The following is an 18521-nucleotide window of genomic DNA, read 5'->3' on the forward strand; positions in this document are numbered from 1 at the left end:
TTAAGTACGTTCATAACGTAACTAGCTCTGGATCATTGATTGAATAATTCCTTTTGTTTCTTCTCAGCTTTCTTTAAACGTAAGCTATTACTTTTCCTGGTCTTTCTGCCCCCTTGTTGCATGCATACTTAGCTTATCTTAGTTCCCACGCATGCTAGAGTTTTCTTGCAACTCATATGATCTCGAATATTACTTTTGATTTTACTCTCCGTTCATTAGCCACGGTAGGTGCCACTTTCTTTTGGAGTGCATACAATTTTGTAGTGAGACTGATGTTACAAGATCATTTCCTTTTTAGGTCAATGTGCTTAGGTTGAAGCTCTCTTCCTTATTCCCTCAGCTAGTCTTTCATTATAGTACTTAGGGAAGATCCTCTGACTCCTGTAAAGCTGGGAGCTTATTACATCGTATAATTGACAGAATTTTTGATGTTCTTCCTTGCCTATAATTATCCGTAATTACTAATTTCCACGCCCTTGTGCTTGTAGGGTCGCTCCTGAACTGAAGTTTTGACTGTCTTCCCAGTGAGACTATCTTTTATTTCCATAACATTCATACGGTACCTTTAACTACCTCGACTCCTATCTAAATATTTCTCAAGTATTACAATGTCATATCTGCGAGACTGAATTCCCCATGTTGGGGTTCACTATGTTTATCTTGCATGATCTGTTGATTTGTCTGTATCCTCTTGTCTAGCCATAACTAGGCTCTTCATCAATCAACTGCTAACTACTCATTGGCTCATTCTCATATCAATATTCTGCGTAATATTTCATGGGTCATTTCTTTTATCTTAACTTACGTCCCGCACTGGCTCCTTATCTATCAATATCTCAGGCATGAACCTTTACCTCCTCTCCTTGACGTCGTGTTTGCATAATGTTCTGGAATCGTAGCATATCTGTAGGATTTGAATAAGTGCAATCTTATCCATTTCTCATTCTTATCGTATTCTCCCTTTACCATTCCGTAGTTATTAAAATCACTTAATTCTGACTTAATGCCACATCACTCCATATTCCCCCCTTTTAGGGGAGTACTAATATTTAGAGCTACGACGCCTATAGATGTTTTACCTCTTCATCTTTGGCGTCCTTTCACATCATCGATGACCCTTACTCGCCTTGCGGTAATCCTTCTGTACCAAGGATAACAAAATTCCTTACTCGCGATGGTGACACTTAGTGTAACTGGCACACACAGTCCCTTAATCTTAACTTTGCTCACATTGCTTGTTTTAGGGAAGCGTCTTCCTGAATAACCATTCTCTGAAATTCTCATGAATCTTCTTCTGCGGTCCATTCTATTATCGCCGGAGCGCAATATGATGTTCTCATGATACCGACCATCATCAAATCACTCAGTCCTTAATTCATGTTTAGTTTATCTTGTTCACCAGTCCATATTGATTTCTATTACTTAGGGGTCTAACTTTTTCTTCTGGTAATCACGTTAGCGTCACGAACTTATTTCTTGAAATGAGGATACGACTTTATGATCTATACTCTTTTGTCGTCTCAAGGCCTATCACCTCTCGTCTTTTCCTTCACTTGACTATAGACTCTGTAATACTATCATCTTTTTGATCTACCGTTGTCATCCATGTATCACATCTTACTCATAATGCTTCATTAACTCTCTTCTTATTTCCCGCTAACATTTATGTCTATCACTTTATTCTGAAACTCGAACAAGACATTCTTTTGCTTTTAGATCCCCTTGCTGCATCTACCGGCCCATCGGGATGCCTAACATTCTTTCTCTACTAGGGACGGGAGCCACACTAAGGTAATATTTATCCCTTCAAGGCTTCCAGTACCTATCTTTGTAGTACTCAAACCTAGCTGTACTGTTCTAGAGTGCACCATCTGGGTGTCTCACAAGGAGATCTATTAGCACATTTGCAATATCTTTCGGAAATGTCAACTAACACAAACAATCCATTCACCATTTTGGGTTACTCTAACCCCAGCCGGATCTTGATATCCCGTCCTTCTCTTAAACTACACCTGTTAGCCCCCATAGGGCATAACTGAGATGGGTGTTGTACATACATATATCGCTGCTGAAGTTAACTCAAAATGCTTATATTTCACTGCTTGAATTGTAAATACTGATAATCTTCATTAACTGGGCGTCTCATACCCTTCTTCATCTTGCTTCTTTTTCTCATCATGAGCATCATGCAAAATCGAGTTCCCCTGACTTAACTCTTCCACAACTATATCTCTTATCAACCGTCTTTCTAGATGTAGGCATCGTCGTATTATGAATAAGATAGGGTTTAGGAAATTGGGTTCTTACAACTGAGCTCAACCACACGATCTAGAGTAAGAAGAAAGAGTGGCAGTCCTAAATGCCCTATAGCCTCCTGCTTATAAGTGTGGTGCACGACACACCCATAAACAAGACTCTACTAGACACGGCTTGTAGACTCCCTAGGACAGAACTGCTCTGATACCACTTTTGTCATGACCCAAACTGATGGGCCGCGACGGGCACCCGGTACCTTACTCAACCGAGTACCAACATAACATATCTTTTCGTATCATACTATCATAGATAACTGATCAGGAGAGGCTGCCGTGAGATAGGTAGAATACAACATGTAAGACCAACTTATACATAAGACATATGGGCCTCTAAGACCAAAATAACCACTCATACACTGAACATAGGCCGACAGGGCCATACAATCTTTTACGTACATGACATCTATCTACAAGCTTCTAAGAATATATAATTGTCATAAAGGTTGGGACAGAGCCCCGCCATACCACACAATACATATCTAAATCATACTGACCAAACAAGCAACTCCGGAGCAAATGGAGTGCACCAATATCTTCCGCTGAGATGATTGCCTACTTGGAGGACTCTCGACCTGTCTATCGAGACCTGCGGGCATGAAACGCAGTGTCCCCAGGCGAAAGGGATGTCAGTACAAATAATGTACCGAGTATGTAAGAAATAAAAATTAGTAAAAAATAGACATTAGAGAAACATGGAGTAAAAGACTCGATATGTATGTCTGAATAACTCTGTGAATCATTTCATATTCATAATGTCATGTATATGCGTATAAATGTCATACCATGCATAGGTATATGCATTCATAACATCATCAAGCCTCTGAGGGCATCCCATCATATCATCTCGGCCACTGTGGGCAAATCATCAACGTATACTAGCTGATCAGGTGGTGGTGCGTATATAACACCATAACCTTTTCCCATATCCCATATACATATAATATACACGTATATAACTCCATCTGATCATGGGTCAATGTACATGTATAAATGTATGAAATGCATAAGAAATAGGTTAATAAGATTTTCTCGGAATGTCATAAAATTAATATGCCTGTCGGATAAAACTTTATCAAATACGTATTTTTCTGAGACCCATGAACAGAAGATATAATAATAATTCACATGGGGAATCAAGAATTTAGACACCCCTAATATTTCTATGAATAGTCATTTATGAAAATTGTGCATTTGCTTGTTTCGTTCGTATCGTTTAGATCATGCCAAAAGGAAAGAAGGGATAGCCTTAACATACCCGAGTCGATTCTCTTGAGAAAGATTACACCGTATTCCCTTAATATTGCAAAATCTCACGTTAATTAAGGTGCTTTGAAATCTCGGGTTTTTGAAGTGTTGAAGACGCTATGGAATATCATACTTTGAATTCCTGAAGAGCCTCGAAATCTCACGTTTTGAAGGAAATATTGAAGCAACCCACGTTGCTAAGATGATAAGGAATTATTTTGGTTGAATTCTTGGAGTCTCATCCGTAAGGTTTAGCATCCAAAAATGAAGCTTAGCACTTTAAAAAGAATTCTTCAAAAATGTTAATTGGTAGGCCCCACTAATTTTGATGACTTAGCCCCCTTAGTCTTCCAAATGTTCCATGTTGCTTCTTAATTCAAGAGCCATTCTTTTAGCTCTTATTGGCTGCCACGTTAGGGGATTCAACCTTATCCAAATATTTTTTTAATTAATCTCCCACGAAAATTTATTAATTACCCAATTATTCACCTAATTAGAAATTATCTCAAATTACTCAAAATATTACTCACTTTTAATACACTTTGTACACCTTACTATTATGGTTATGTGGTACCTTGTATGGCACTAGTCCGTAAATGCCGGGTATTTTAGCTCGGGCCGTATTTTATCCCAAAATGTCAAACTTCGACGAAATTTATTTTTTTCGATTTGCTTACCCTCTCAACTTCACAAATTTACTTGTCACTTTTGAAATAGCATAATGCTTATAATTTCAAAATAACCTCAATCCCGAATTCACGCCGATTAACTTACGACGAAATTTTAACGTACAAAAATGCGGTATGTAACATCTCATTTTCGAGCTTTCATCAATTTATTTATGGCGTACTTTCACGTACGAAAATATGGGGTGTAACAATGTCATAGCATAAGCACTACCCCGAGCATGAAAATAGTACCCCGGTGCACGCATATGGGCTCAACCCCACACATATGCGCCACTCATAGAACGTAGCTATCACAAAGAATCCAGGCAACTAGTGCCTCAACCAAGTTTAGGTAAGATACTTTCCTCAAAGCAAGCCAAATCAACCCTCAAAAATAGCCTTTCCCCTAAAATTTGCCCCTGAACGGCTCAACTCTAACCAAAAAATGACTTAATATCATCAAACAATACAAGAGAAACCAATTACTATTAATAAAGCTATGATCTTTATACAATTCCCCAAATGTCAACAAAAAGTCAACCCCTGGCCCGCCCGATTCCAAGGGTAGATCTTGACTACCCATAACCCCACGAGCCTATATATGTGCTTTGTTTTCAAATCCGAGACCAACTCAACTCCCAAATCCCAAATTTTTATTTTTCAAAGCTTAGAAAAAAATCCCCGAAATTTCTCTTGATTCTCATAAATTGGATGTTATATATCATATATAATCATGAATTGATTAAAACTACTTAACCAATGATTGTAGATGAAACTCCCCTCTCCAAGTCACCTCCTACCGAGTCCAGGGTTCTAAAATTAGAGAAACGAGATGAAATCCCAACTTTCTAACCCTTTGTTCAGTTGAACATGTCGCAATTGCGAAGAAAGCCTCGCAATTGCGACTCCTAACAACCTAAGGTGAAGTCGCAAATGCGACAATGGCTTTGCAATTGTGAAGCCTGCTCCCATCTTAAATGCGACAAAAATGTCACAAATTGCGAAGCCTGCTCCCATCTTAAATGCGACAAAAATGTCACAAATGTGATCCTACCCGGACTGGCATGTTCTTCCCAATTGCGAGTGGGGCATCGCAATTGTGATACCTGCTCCCCCAGTGTTCACTTTGCAATTGCGAGGCTGGTGCTCGCAATTGCGATAACTGCAGCACCAACACACCAACAGCCCAAAAATGAGTTCAAACCATTACGAAACACGTCCGAAAATCACCCGAGATCTCGGGGCTCCAAACCAAACATCCACACAAGTCTACAAACATGATACAAACTCGCTCGCCCGATCAAAATACCAAAAATAACATCTAGAACTACAATCAGACACCAAAATGTATGAATTTCTAAAGAAAACTCAAGAACCTCTAGAATTGCAACCAAGCGTCTGAAGCATATCAAACCAACTCCAAATTACACCAAATTTTACAGACAAGTTCCAAATAGAAAAACAGACCTATTCCAAGTCCCAAAATCAAATTCCAAACCCGATAGCCAAAAAGTCAACTTATGGTTAAACTTGGGAAAACGTCTAAACCTCAAATTGCCAACTTTCGGCAAAATAAGTCAAATCAACCTAAGGACCTCCGAATTCGATTCTGGGAATACGCCCAAGTCCAAAATCACGATACGAGATCGAAGCCATCAAAACATCATTTCGGGGTCGTTTTCATAAAAGTCAAACTTTGGTCAACATTTTTAACTTAGGCTTCTAAACTAAGAACCAAAGGGTCCAAATCAACCCAAAACCTTCCCGGAACGAAACTAACCAACCCTGCGAGTCATAAAACCAAAAATACACATGTGTAAAGAATCAAAAGGGGAAACGAGACTCAAATACACAAAATGACCGGTCGGGTCGTTACATTCTCCCTCTCTTAAAACAAATGTTCATCCTCGAACATGCATAGAGACATACTCGAAGTGACAAAAAGGTGAGGATAAATACTCTGCATATCATGCTTGGTCTCCCAAGTCGCCTCCTTGACCGTATGACCCCTCCATTGAACCTTCACTAAAGCAATATTCTTTGACCTCAACTTTCGGACCTGCCTATCCAAGATAGCCACTGGCTCCTTAATATAAGTCAAATCCTTGTCCAATTGGACTGAGCTGAAGTCTACAACATGGGACAAGTCACCATAATACTTTCGAAGCGTGGAAACGTGGAACACCGGGTGAACTGCCGATAAGCTACGTGGCAATAGGCCACCTCTCCAACTCTCTCAAGAATCTAAAAAGGACAAATATATCTAGGGCTCAATTTGCCCTTCTTCCCGAACCTCATCACAACCTTCATGGGTGAAACCCAAAGCAAAAGCCTCTCTCCCACCATAAACTCCACATCACGAGATCTTCGATTAGCATAACTCTTCTGCTTAGGCTGTGCTATATGAAGCCGATACTGAATCAACTTCACTTTCTACAAGGCATCCCAAACCAAATCAGTGCCTAACAACCTAACCTCTCCCCGCTCAAACCAACCAACTGGAGAAGGACACTGTCTCCCATATAAGCCCTCATAAGGATCCAACTGAATACTCGATTGGTAGTTGTTGTTGTAGGCGAACTCTGCAAGCGGTAGAAACCGATCTCATGAACCCCCAAAATCCATAACACATGCACGTAGCTATAACACCCCGGAAAATTTCAAAGTACTTAAGTGTAAAACCCGATAAAGTTTGCAAAGAAAATAATGTTTCATGGTGCCGGACTAGGCTTACATGTTTGAGGATTGTAGAAATTCTTCACGGCGAGCTGGCGAGCCGCGACTTGGACCTTTTGGGTTGAACAATGCACCGGAAAGTAAAGAAAAATTTTTGGCGAAAAAGTGCATTTCTGCGGTCCATTATGCGACCGCAAAACCACTCTGCGGACCACAAAATGGCCGCAGAGTGAGGCAGTGAATTGGGTCAGTTGGAAGCAACTATGCGGTCGACTATGCGATCGCATATACAAATAGTTCTTTTGGCTATTTTGTAACCAATTATGCGACCGATATGCGGCCCGCATATCGGTTATGTGATCGCATATGCAATCACATACCTTGTTCCGTAGCTCCATTTTTGGGTTTTTAAAACCCGACCCTATTTCGTTAAATACACTCTTTGGGCCATTTTTGAGACATAATCTGATATTTTAGAGTGAGAGAGAGTGCCCTAGAGTGAAAAGGTGTTCTTCAATAATTTTTCTTTAATTATTGCTCAAGTTTTGGAAGATTAAGAAGGAAAGCTCACTAGGTCTTCATCCTAGAGGTAAGATTCTACACCCTAAACCCTAATTTCAAAATTTTCTGAAAATGGGAGTTGTTTTTGGGCATGAGAGTTATTTATTTTACATGCATGTGTTATCAAAGGGTGTAGAAAGATTGTTGAGCTAAAAATTGTAAAGATTGGGTTGTGGGATGATGGAATTCTCCATAAAAGGGACCTTGGAACCTTAATGCACACTTAGTGTTTGATAAAATGCTCAAATGAGCTTGAACCATGATCACCTTCCTAATTTTGATTCAATTTGTTATATTTCTAAAATAGATTGAAGTTGCTACGAATTCCGGAACATTTAGAGTGTAAGGAATCTCAAGTGAGGTATGTTGGCTAAACTCTTCTCTTAGAATTGAATCCCTCGATATTCATGTAAATTATGTAAGTCCCAAGTGATTCATTATGAAATTGGCTATTCCGAGAAAGATTGGGTTGAAAGATATATGTTCAAAAAGTATCTCAAATGCTTTATTCATGTTATGTTATCAATTGAGGATGTGTTAAAATATGGTTGTGCATTAATAATGTTTCGACTTCAAGTCAAGTTCAAACGAAGGCTATTATGCCAAATTTTGTGAAATATCTCTATGTGCTTTAGACTCTAAATTGCTCACATGTGTACTACACACCTTGATTTGAATTGTATTTGTTGTTGTTAATGATTATGATATTTGAAATTGAAAAGGTGAGCATGAAATACTGAATATGGCCAATGTTCCAAGAATGATCTTATAATTATGGCCACTAGTGCCAATGAAATGAAAAGATGTGAAAGTATTATGAAATGCGACGATTGATATAAAAAGGTTGATATCCCAAATAAGACAGCCTAGCCGGTCGGGTCATGATCGGACACCATGCCGCACACATGGTGGTGATTGTGCTAGAAATTGTAATTGAAATTGTGATTGTGGTCGATGTCCCTAATGGATAGCCTAGCCGATCGGGTCGTGATCGGGCTCCGTGTTAAAGACGGTGGTATTGATATTGAGAGAAATTATGGTTGATGTCTCTACTGAGAGAGCCTAGCCGATCGGGTCGTGATCGAACTCCGTGCTAAGAGTACAGTGGTACTGGTATTGTGGACAATGGTATATCGATACTAAAAATCTCCCAATGTGAGATATGGAAATTAATTTGAATACTGTCTTGATCCTAAATTGAGGTTTGATGTTAATTAAGGATTTCATTGATATTATGATAATCTTATTTGTATTATTTGTCATTCTATTGAGAGGGTGTTTAGTTATACATACTAGTGCTATTAGACAGTACTAACGTCCCTTTTGCCGGGGGTGCTGCATCTTTTAATGGATGCAGGTGGTTCCACAGCAGGAGATATTGGTCAGTGATAGCAGTGCACCTTCTTCCTAGCTGACTTGGTGAGCCCCACTTCATTCCGGGGTCATGAATCTTTTGTACTTTGTATATTCTGCTTGAGGTATAGCCGGGGCCTTATTGCCGGCATTATCATTGTACTCTTCTTTATCTATAGAGGCTCCGTAGACATAGTGTGGGTTGTGTATTGGTGCTAGGATAGACAAACTATGCTATGTTGTGATTGTATTACTTGTCCATTTGAGACTTTAAAAATGGTGAAACTTATGGTAAGAAATTGGTGATTGCAGACATGACCACTTTATTATTTAATTAAGGAAAACATATATTCTCTTTATTCATGAATGAGTTGGGTAGAAGGAATCTAACAGGCTTGCTCGGTCCGGTTCACTCGGTTGAGCGCCGGTCGCGCTCCTCGGTTTTAGGGCGTGACAGTAGCATATCCTCCAAGATCTAAATGGTGCATTCAGATTGTCCATCCGTCTGGGGTTGAAATGCTATAGTCAACTCAACCCATGGGCTTAACTCACGTTGCACGACTCTCTAGAAATGTGATGTGAATTGTGTGCCTCGGTCAGAGCTAATAGACACTGGCATGCCATGAAGGCGAAAAATCTCACAGATATACATCCAAGCCAGCTGCTCTGAAGAATAGGTAGTCACCATCGGAATAAAATGTGCTGCATTGGTCAGCCTATCAATAATAACCCATAGTGCATCAAATTTCTTCAAAGTCTGTGGGAGCCCAACAATGAAATCCATGGTAATACGCTCCCATATTCACTCGGGAATCTCAATTCTCTAAAGCCAAACGCGCCTGACTCTGATGCTCGTACTTCACCTGCAGACAGTTCAAGCATCGAGCCACATACTCCACTATATCTTTCTTCATTATTCTCCACCAATAGCTTTACCTCAAATCCTGATATATCTTAGCGGAACCTGGATGAATAAAATACCGCAAACTATGGGCCTCCTCGAGAGTCAACTCACGCAACCCATCCATATTGGGCACACATATCTGGCCTTGCATCCGCAACACTCCATAATCTCGAATAGAAACCTCCTTGGCATCGTCGTACTGCACTGTGTCCTTAAGGACAAGCAAATAGGGGTCGTCATACCGATGTGCTCTGATACGCTCATACAAAGAAGACCGAGAAACCACTCAAGAAAGAACCCGGCTAGGCTCCAAAACATCCAGTCTCATAAATTGATTTGCCAAAGCCTGAACATCCATGGCTAGTGGCCTGTCTACTGTTGGTAAATATGTCAAACTGCCCATACTCTCTACCTTCCAACTCAACGCATCGGCCACCACATTGGCCTTCCCTGGATGATATAGTATGGTGATATCATAGTCTTTCAGTAACTCTAACCATCTACCCTGCCGCAAATTAAGATCCTTCTATTTTAACATGTGCTAGACACTCCGATGGTCAGTATAGACCTCACAGTGAACACTATACAGATAGTGCCTCCAAATCTTCAATGTGTGAACAATAGTTGCCAACTCTAAATCATATACAGGGTAATTCTTCTCATGAACCTTCAACTGCCGAGATGCATAGGCAATTACCCTACCGTCCTACATCAACACCACGCCAAACCCAATACGCGATGCATCACAATACACAGTGTAAGATCCCAAACCAGTAGGCAACACCAACATTGGGACTGTAGTCAATGCGGTCTTAAGCTTCTGAAAGCTCGCCTCACATTCGCCGGACCACAATGAAAGGAGCACCCTTCTCGGTCAATCTAGTCAAAGGTGCAACAATGGATGAGAAGCCCTTAACAAAATGATGATAATGACCTACCAAACCAAGAAACCTTCGAATCTCAGTAGCTGAAGCCGGTCTGGACCAACTCTGAACTACCTCAATCTTATTTGGATCCACCTTGATCCCCTCACTAGATACCACGTGGCCCAAGAACGCCACTAGATTAAGCCAAAACTCACACTTGGAGAATTTAGTATATAGATTCTTCTCCCTCAAGGTTTGGAGTACAATCCTCAGATGCTGCTCATGATCCTCTTAGCTACATGAGTACACCAATATATCATCAATGAATATGATGACGAATTAATCATGATACAGCTGGAACACACTATTCATAAGGTGAATAAACGCTGTTGGGGCATTGGTCATCCAAAAAAAACATCACAAGAAACTTGTAGTGACCATAGCAGGTCCTGAATGCCGTCTTTAGAACATCATAATCCCGAATATTCAACTGATGATACCCTAACCTCAAATCAATCTTCGAAAACACTCTAGCACCCTAAAGCTGGTCAAATAAGTCATCAATGCGCGGTATTGGGTACTTGTTCTTAATTGTAACTTTGTTTAGCCGCCGGTAGTCAATACACATTCTTATAGTACCATCCTTCTTCTTCACAAATAGAACCGATGCACCCCAAGGCGACACACTAGGCCTGATGAAACCCTTATCAAGCAACTCCTGAAGCTGTTCATTTAACTCTTTCAATTCAAGTGGTGCCATGTGATAGGGTGGAATAGAGATGGGCTGAGTGCCCAACACAAGATCAATACCAAAATCAATATCCCTGTCGGGTGGCATACCCCGCAGGTCTGCAGGAAATATAACTGGGAAGTCCCTCACTATCAGAATTGACTCAACGGTAGGAGCATCAGCACCAACATCCTTCACGAAGGCCAAATATGCCAAACATCAGTTGAGCCTTCAAATATGAAATCACTCTACTGGGAACATAATCCAGGTAACCTCTCCACTCAACCCTCTAGGCAACCTGGTATCGCCAACGTCACGATCTTAGCATGACAACCCAAAATAGCGTGACATGGTGACCGCAAATCCATGCCAAAAATACATCAAAATCAACCATGCTCAGCAGTAAAAGAACAACTCTCATCTCTAATCCCCCAATAGTCACCACACACGACCGTTACATACGGTCCACAACAATAGAATCACCCACCGGTGTAGATACATGAACATGCATAACTAAAGAATCATGGGTCATATCCAAATAACGAGCAAAGTAAGATGACACATATGAATAAGTGGAACCCGGATCAAATAAGACCGATGCATCTCTATGACAGACCGAAACCATACCTGTGATGATAGCATCCGATGCAACCGCATCCGTCCTACCAAAAAAAGCATAGAAATGAGCCTGGGCAACCTCTACCCGTATGACCTCCACCCCTTGCTGGTGGTGCAGGTGGAGCAGCAACTGGAGCAGCAACCAAGGCTTGGGAACCCTATAGACCTTGTGGAATCTGTGGAGCCTGAGTAGTCTGTGGAGATGCACCCCTCCTAAGTCTGGGGCAATCCTTCTTGAGATGACTCAAATCCCCGCATTCAAAACAACCTCTCCTCTGAAGGAGCTGCTAACCCTGATAATCTGAATAGCTACCTGAGGAACCCTGTGCAGATAAGGCATGGTAAGAACTCTTTGCCGGCAACACATTGAAAGATAACTGAGTTAGGCGTGCACTGTAGGAACTGTGGCTAGATGAAGAACCACGAGGAACATGGCAAGCTTCCTGAACGTCTCTAGAAGGACGACCTCTACTGTAATGGGACTGGCCTCCAGATGAGGAACTACTGAAACCACCAGAATTACGAGGCCTCTTGGCCTCCCACTCCTCACTCTCCTGCCTGCGAACCAACTCTAAGTGTCTAGAAATCTCGACCATCTGGTCAAACCTAGCATCCGTCGCAACCTCTCGAGCCATACTGAAACGTAAACCATAATTGAGGCCATCAATGAACCTCCTAATCTTCTCCATCTAAGTGGGAACCAACCATACTACATGACAAGCCAAATTTGCGAACCTCATCTCATACTGAGTCACTATCATACCCTCCTGGCATAGCTGCTCAAACTACCTACACAACTTCTCTCTGCGAGTCTGGGGAAGAAACTTATCTAAGAAGAGAACTGAGAACTCATGCCATTTAAGTGGCACTGCATCAGCTGGCCTGCTCAACTCATAATTCTGCCACCATCTATAAGCTGCCCTTGTCAGCTAAAATATAGTAAAAGCAACTCCACTCACCTCCACAATACCCATGGTGCGGAGAATATGGTGGCACTTCTTTAGAAAACTCTACGGATCCTCGGTAGTTGTGCCACTGATAGTAGGAGGATCTTAATTCTTGAACCTCTCAAGTCTCCGCTGCTCCTCCTCAGATGCCTTTGGCCTGACCTTAGGCTTAACTGGAATAACGGGTTGTGCTGGCATGACACTCGAAACCTGATCAATTAGGACGCACTACTCTGGAGTATGTGTCGCCAGAGTCTAAGCTCCTCCCCCAGCCTGGGATGTAGCTGGTGCAAGGGGAATCAATCCTTCCTGAGCTAGAGTGTCGAACATGCTCAAATATTATGCTAGGGTCTCCTAAAGTCCAGGGGTGATAACAAGCACCTCGGGTGCCTATCCTCCAACCAAAACTACTAGTGGCTGCTCAGTCGCTGCTCGTGCAGGTGCTCTAGCTTCAGCATATGCCCCTCCTTGACCTTTACCCTAGCTCTGGCCACGCCCGACTCTAGCAGGGGCAGCGGGTATCTGATCATTTGATCAAATAGTTTGTGTCCTTGCCATCTGTGAGAGAATAGAAAGACAAAGACTCAGATTTCGAAGTCGACAAATTCGCACGATAAGGAATCAAAGAAGTGTAATTTCCTAATAGCTCTGTAGCCTCTCGAAGATAAGTACAGATGTCTCTGTACCAATCCACAAGAATCTACTAAACTTGCTTATGACTCGTAACACCTATGAACCTATAGCTCTGATACCAACTTGTCACGACCCCGAATTCCCATCTTAGAATGTCGTGATGGCATCTAGTCTTTGAGACTAGGTAAGTCTAATATACAATGAGAGTTAACAGAAATAACAACTTAGATATCAAATTAAACTGTTAAACTATCATAATAAAACCCAAATAGTACGACTGTCAATAACTCCCAAAAATTTGGTGGAACCGAGTCATAAGCTCTACAGAGAGTGCACTAATAATCTCTAAATACAGTTTTGAACTGGAAATAAATGGTAATAGAACTAAAAGCAGAAGGTGACTCCGAGGCCTGCGAGCATTGAGCATGTGTATCTTGAAGTCTTCGGAATAATTGATCAATCACTGGCGTCCAACACGAGCGGATGTACCTGGATCTGCACAAACAAATGTGCAAAAGCGTAGCATGAGTACACCACAACGGTACCCAATAAGTATCAAGTCTACCCATGGTAGACTAGCGACGAGGCCATGTCAGGACACCTACTGGACAAAGAAAGCCTGAACAGAATATGATATAATCTAATAACATAAAAATAAGTAAATAAATAACCATAGAATGATACAACGATATGAGGCTAACAACGAAAATTAAGGTAATAAAGGCAACAAATAGTGATCACATGATAGGAACAACAAGTGATCAAACACAATGATAGGAACAACAAGTGTTCAAGTTCCGTAAAAATACAAGTAAAAACAATGAAAGAAGATAACGATTGTTCCAAATCAAAAAGCCTTTTAACATGGAATGTCCAATACGAATCACAACCGAGGCACCATACCTCATAATCTCATTTCACAATATTCCTTATATCACCGTGTGAGCCTAGTATTTATTTTAAAAAATATTTTTCCCGAAATAGGTACATGCGGTTTAGCCCTCTTATCTCACCGCGTGGCTTCAAGTAATTCCCTTACTAGGAACACGCATATAAATCCCACCTTATCTCACCACATGTGTTTCAATACCCACCCTTATACCACCGCATGCATAACAATATCTCAGTACAATAATCAACTTGCACCACATGTGCCCATATGTCACAACAATGCAAAACAACAATAACAATGTTACCACAACACATAGCCCACGGCTCAACCACAATGTGTACAAGAATCTCAATAATAACAAAATGAATGAGAAATAAATCCGCAAGGAAATATATCTTGATAAATAACAACTTCAATCTCAATGTATATTAGATTTCACAACTACAACTTCAATAACTCACAAAGAAGGTATTTCCAAGAAATAGCAACTTTCACTATAGGTGTATAACATAAGCTTAACTATGAAAGATATAGCATGAAATAGAAACTATGTGTTTATGCATGAGAACAACTCAACAATGGAAAGAATAACATGTAACATCAACTACAATAAGTGCATATAAGAGTAAATTGGCAATGGAAATCTAGAACATGTAATAATAACTCTAATTAAAGCATGTAAGAATAAAATTGACAACAAAAGGTAGAGCAATGAATAATAGCTTCAATTACGTGCTTATAAGTATCCTAAGAGTCTAAACCGGTCATATAACACATATAAGCCCGTGTACACACTCGTGCCTTGGTTGGAGATAATGGGCACCAGCACGCCACAAGGCGAAAAATCTCACGGAGATAGATTTGGGCCGGATGCTCTGAAGAATAGGTAGTCACCACCGGAATGAAATGTGCTGACTTGGTCAGCTTATTAACAATAACCCACACTGTGTCAAATTTCTTCAAAGTCCATGGGAGCCCAACAACAAAATCCATGGTAATACGCTCCCACTTCCACTCGGGAATCTTAAGTCACTAAAGAAAAATGCCCGGCCTCTAATACTCGTACTTCACCTGCTGACAGTTCAAGCACCGAGCCATACACTCCACTAAATGTTACTGCAATTTCCACCAATAGTGTTGCTTCAAATCCTGATACATCTTAGTGGCACCCTGATGATCTCGTAATTGCGATACCTGCACCCCTACTGTTCGCTTGGCAATTGTGAGGTTGGTGCTTGCAATTGCGATAACTGCAACACCAGCACACCAATAACCCAAAATGAGTTCAAATCATTCCGAAACACGTCTAAAACTCACCCGAGCCCTCGGGGCTCCAAACTAAACATTCACACAAGTCTACAAACATCATACGAACTCGCTCGAGCGATCAAAATACCAAAAATAATATCTAGAACTACAAATCGGACATCAAAATGCATGAATTTCAAAAGAAAACTCAAGAACCTCTAGAATTGCAACCAAGCGTCTGTATCCTATCAAACTAACTCCAAATAACACCAAATTTTGCAGAAAAGTAGCAAATAGAAAAACGGGCCTATTTCAAGTCCAAAAACCAAATTCTGAACCCGATAGCCAAAGTCAACCAACGGTCAAACTTGGAAAAACTTCTAAACTTCAAATTGCCAACTTTTGGCACAACAAGTCAAATCAACCTAGGGACCTTCGTATTCGATTCCGGCCATACGCCCAAGTCTAAAATCACGATACAAGCCTATCAGAGCCATCAAAACCGTTCCGGGATCATTTTCACAAAAGTCAAACTTTGATCAATATTTTTAACTTAGGTTTCTAAACTAAGAACCAAATGGTGCAAATCAACCCAAAACCCTCCCGGAACGAAACTAACCAACCCCACAAGTCATAAAACTACAAATACACATGTGTGAAGCATCAAAAGGGCAAACACGACTCAAATACACTAAACGACTGGTCGAGTCGTTACAGAAACAGTCTCAAATAGTGATAAATCTCACAAATCACAAGAAAGGCCTAAACATAGAAAAAAACACACTCCAAGACTAGGTGGTACAAGTACACGAGCAAACTACAAAAATTAGATCAAGTCTATATACATGTCGAACTGTCTGATATACTATAGACAAAAGTAATAAAAGGAACAGGGACTTAGGAACTGCAAATTAGATCCATGAAGTGCAGCTCACCCTAAGTCTCTCTGAATTCTCCTAGTTCAATCAGTAAGATCTACTAGGACCAACTTGAGGATCTGCACAAAAAGATGTGCAACAACATAGTATGAGTATACGACAATTGGTACCTAGTAAGTATTAAGTCTAACCTCGAAGAAGTAGTAGCGAGGCTAGATGCCTCCGAATACTTACCACACAAGTATAATAACAGAATTTAACAATTGAACAATGAGTAATATCATGAATAACAAGAGTTAAAGATATCAACAGTTGAAAAGTATTAAGCATGCTTATCGTGAACAACAATAACCATAGCGATGCTTAGATATCGAAATAAAAGATAACATGCTCAAATAACTGAGTCGGGACTCTCAGTTAGCGCATAAGGATGTCAAGTAATAATTAACAGTTAAATAAATACTTCTAATTGAGTCATTAATAGGAATTCATGCTCAACCGGTACAAGATCCATTTACCCCTATACACAATTCATGTATCAACATAACCCGATACACAATCCATGTATCGACCTGGTACAAAATCCATGTACTGACCATGCTCATACGTCCCAAAGTAGCATGGGTTATCACCTGAGTCCGGAGGGACGGATCCAATCCAATTGCAATAGGGGTATAATAGTATCCCTAATAAATCAATATCTGATCATCAAGTCCAATGTGCCATAACTATATTTCATCCCCACGCTTACCATTCGTGCCGAAATCCTCAGTCCAAATCACGTATCCATTATTAAAAATGTATGTATATAATCAAGAATTATAGATAGAAGGTGCACAAGGACTTAATAAATTTCATATGGATATGTGCTCATGAAATCTCTATGTGACTACGGATAATTATGCAAATTTAACATATATATAATAAGCTCCCATGCATTCACAATTAATCATAAGCCTATGCAAGATTTCTAACATGAATAAGAGAGAAATGTATTTACATAAGTCAAATAAATAATGAATTGAGCACGTAGACAAAACAAGGGCATACAATAATCCAATTCCTACCCCTATCATAATGTAAACTTGGTAAATTCATATACGCTCGCCACCACGTATATACACTACCCCAATACCTTAAACACATAGCAAACAAGTCAAAACCTAGGGGTTTCCCTCTTAACAAGGTTAGCCAAAAGACTTACCTCCACTTGGTAGCCTTAAAAATCACAAAAAATGTGAAATCTTCAAAAATCCAACTCCAAACGGCTCGAATCTAGTTAAATAAAATGCAATAGCTATAGAAATCAAACCCAAATGATAAAGGTGAAATCTTTAATCAAATACATAAATTCAACCAAACAATCAACCTAGGCCCGCCTCCCGGAACCCGACGAAAGTCAGAAATCTCGACAACCAATTAGAATACGAGTCCCAATATACATGTTTCATCCAAATCCAACTTCAAATCGGGATTCAAATCTCCATTTTTATCTTTAGAAAAGTTTTACCAACCCCAATTTTTCTCTAATAGATTCACCAATCAAATGCCAAAATCAAATATGGAATCATGAATTATAATCAAATCCGAAAAATACATACCCAATCCATGTGAGTGATAATCGCCTAAAAATTTCCTCAATCCAAGCTCCTAATTTCAAATATGATAAAATGAGCTCAAAGTCCGGAAAATAATAACTTAAAAGACTGCTCAGTGAAACCGTTCGCGAACGCGGCCTAAGCATCATGTTCGCGAAGCACAACCCAGCACTGGCCCAAAATTACACTTCACCAAAGCGGTCTATCACTCAGGAATGTGATGCACAAGGGTCCACTGGCCTACACGAATGAGGTTGTCCTGCCGCAAATGTGAAGGCCAAATGCCTAGTTAACTCCCAACCTGCTTTACTCTGTGCGAAGGCCAAGATACCTCACCCATTGCGAGTGCGACCCATGTGTCATGAACGCGAAGAAGAAAAGCATCTGCC

The sequence above is a fragment of the Nicotiana tabacum genome, chromosome 15, assembly GCF_000715075.1.
Source record: "Nicotiana tabacum cultivar K326 chromosome 15, ASM71507v2, whole genome shotgun sequence".
Taxonomy (NCBI): domain Eukaryota; kingdom Viridiplantae; phylum Streptophyta; class Magnoliopsida; order Solanales; family Solanaceae; genus Nicotiana; species Nicotiana tabacum.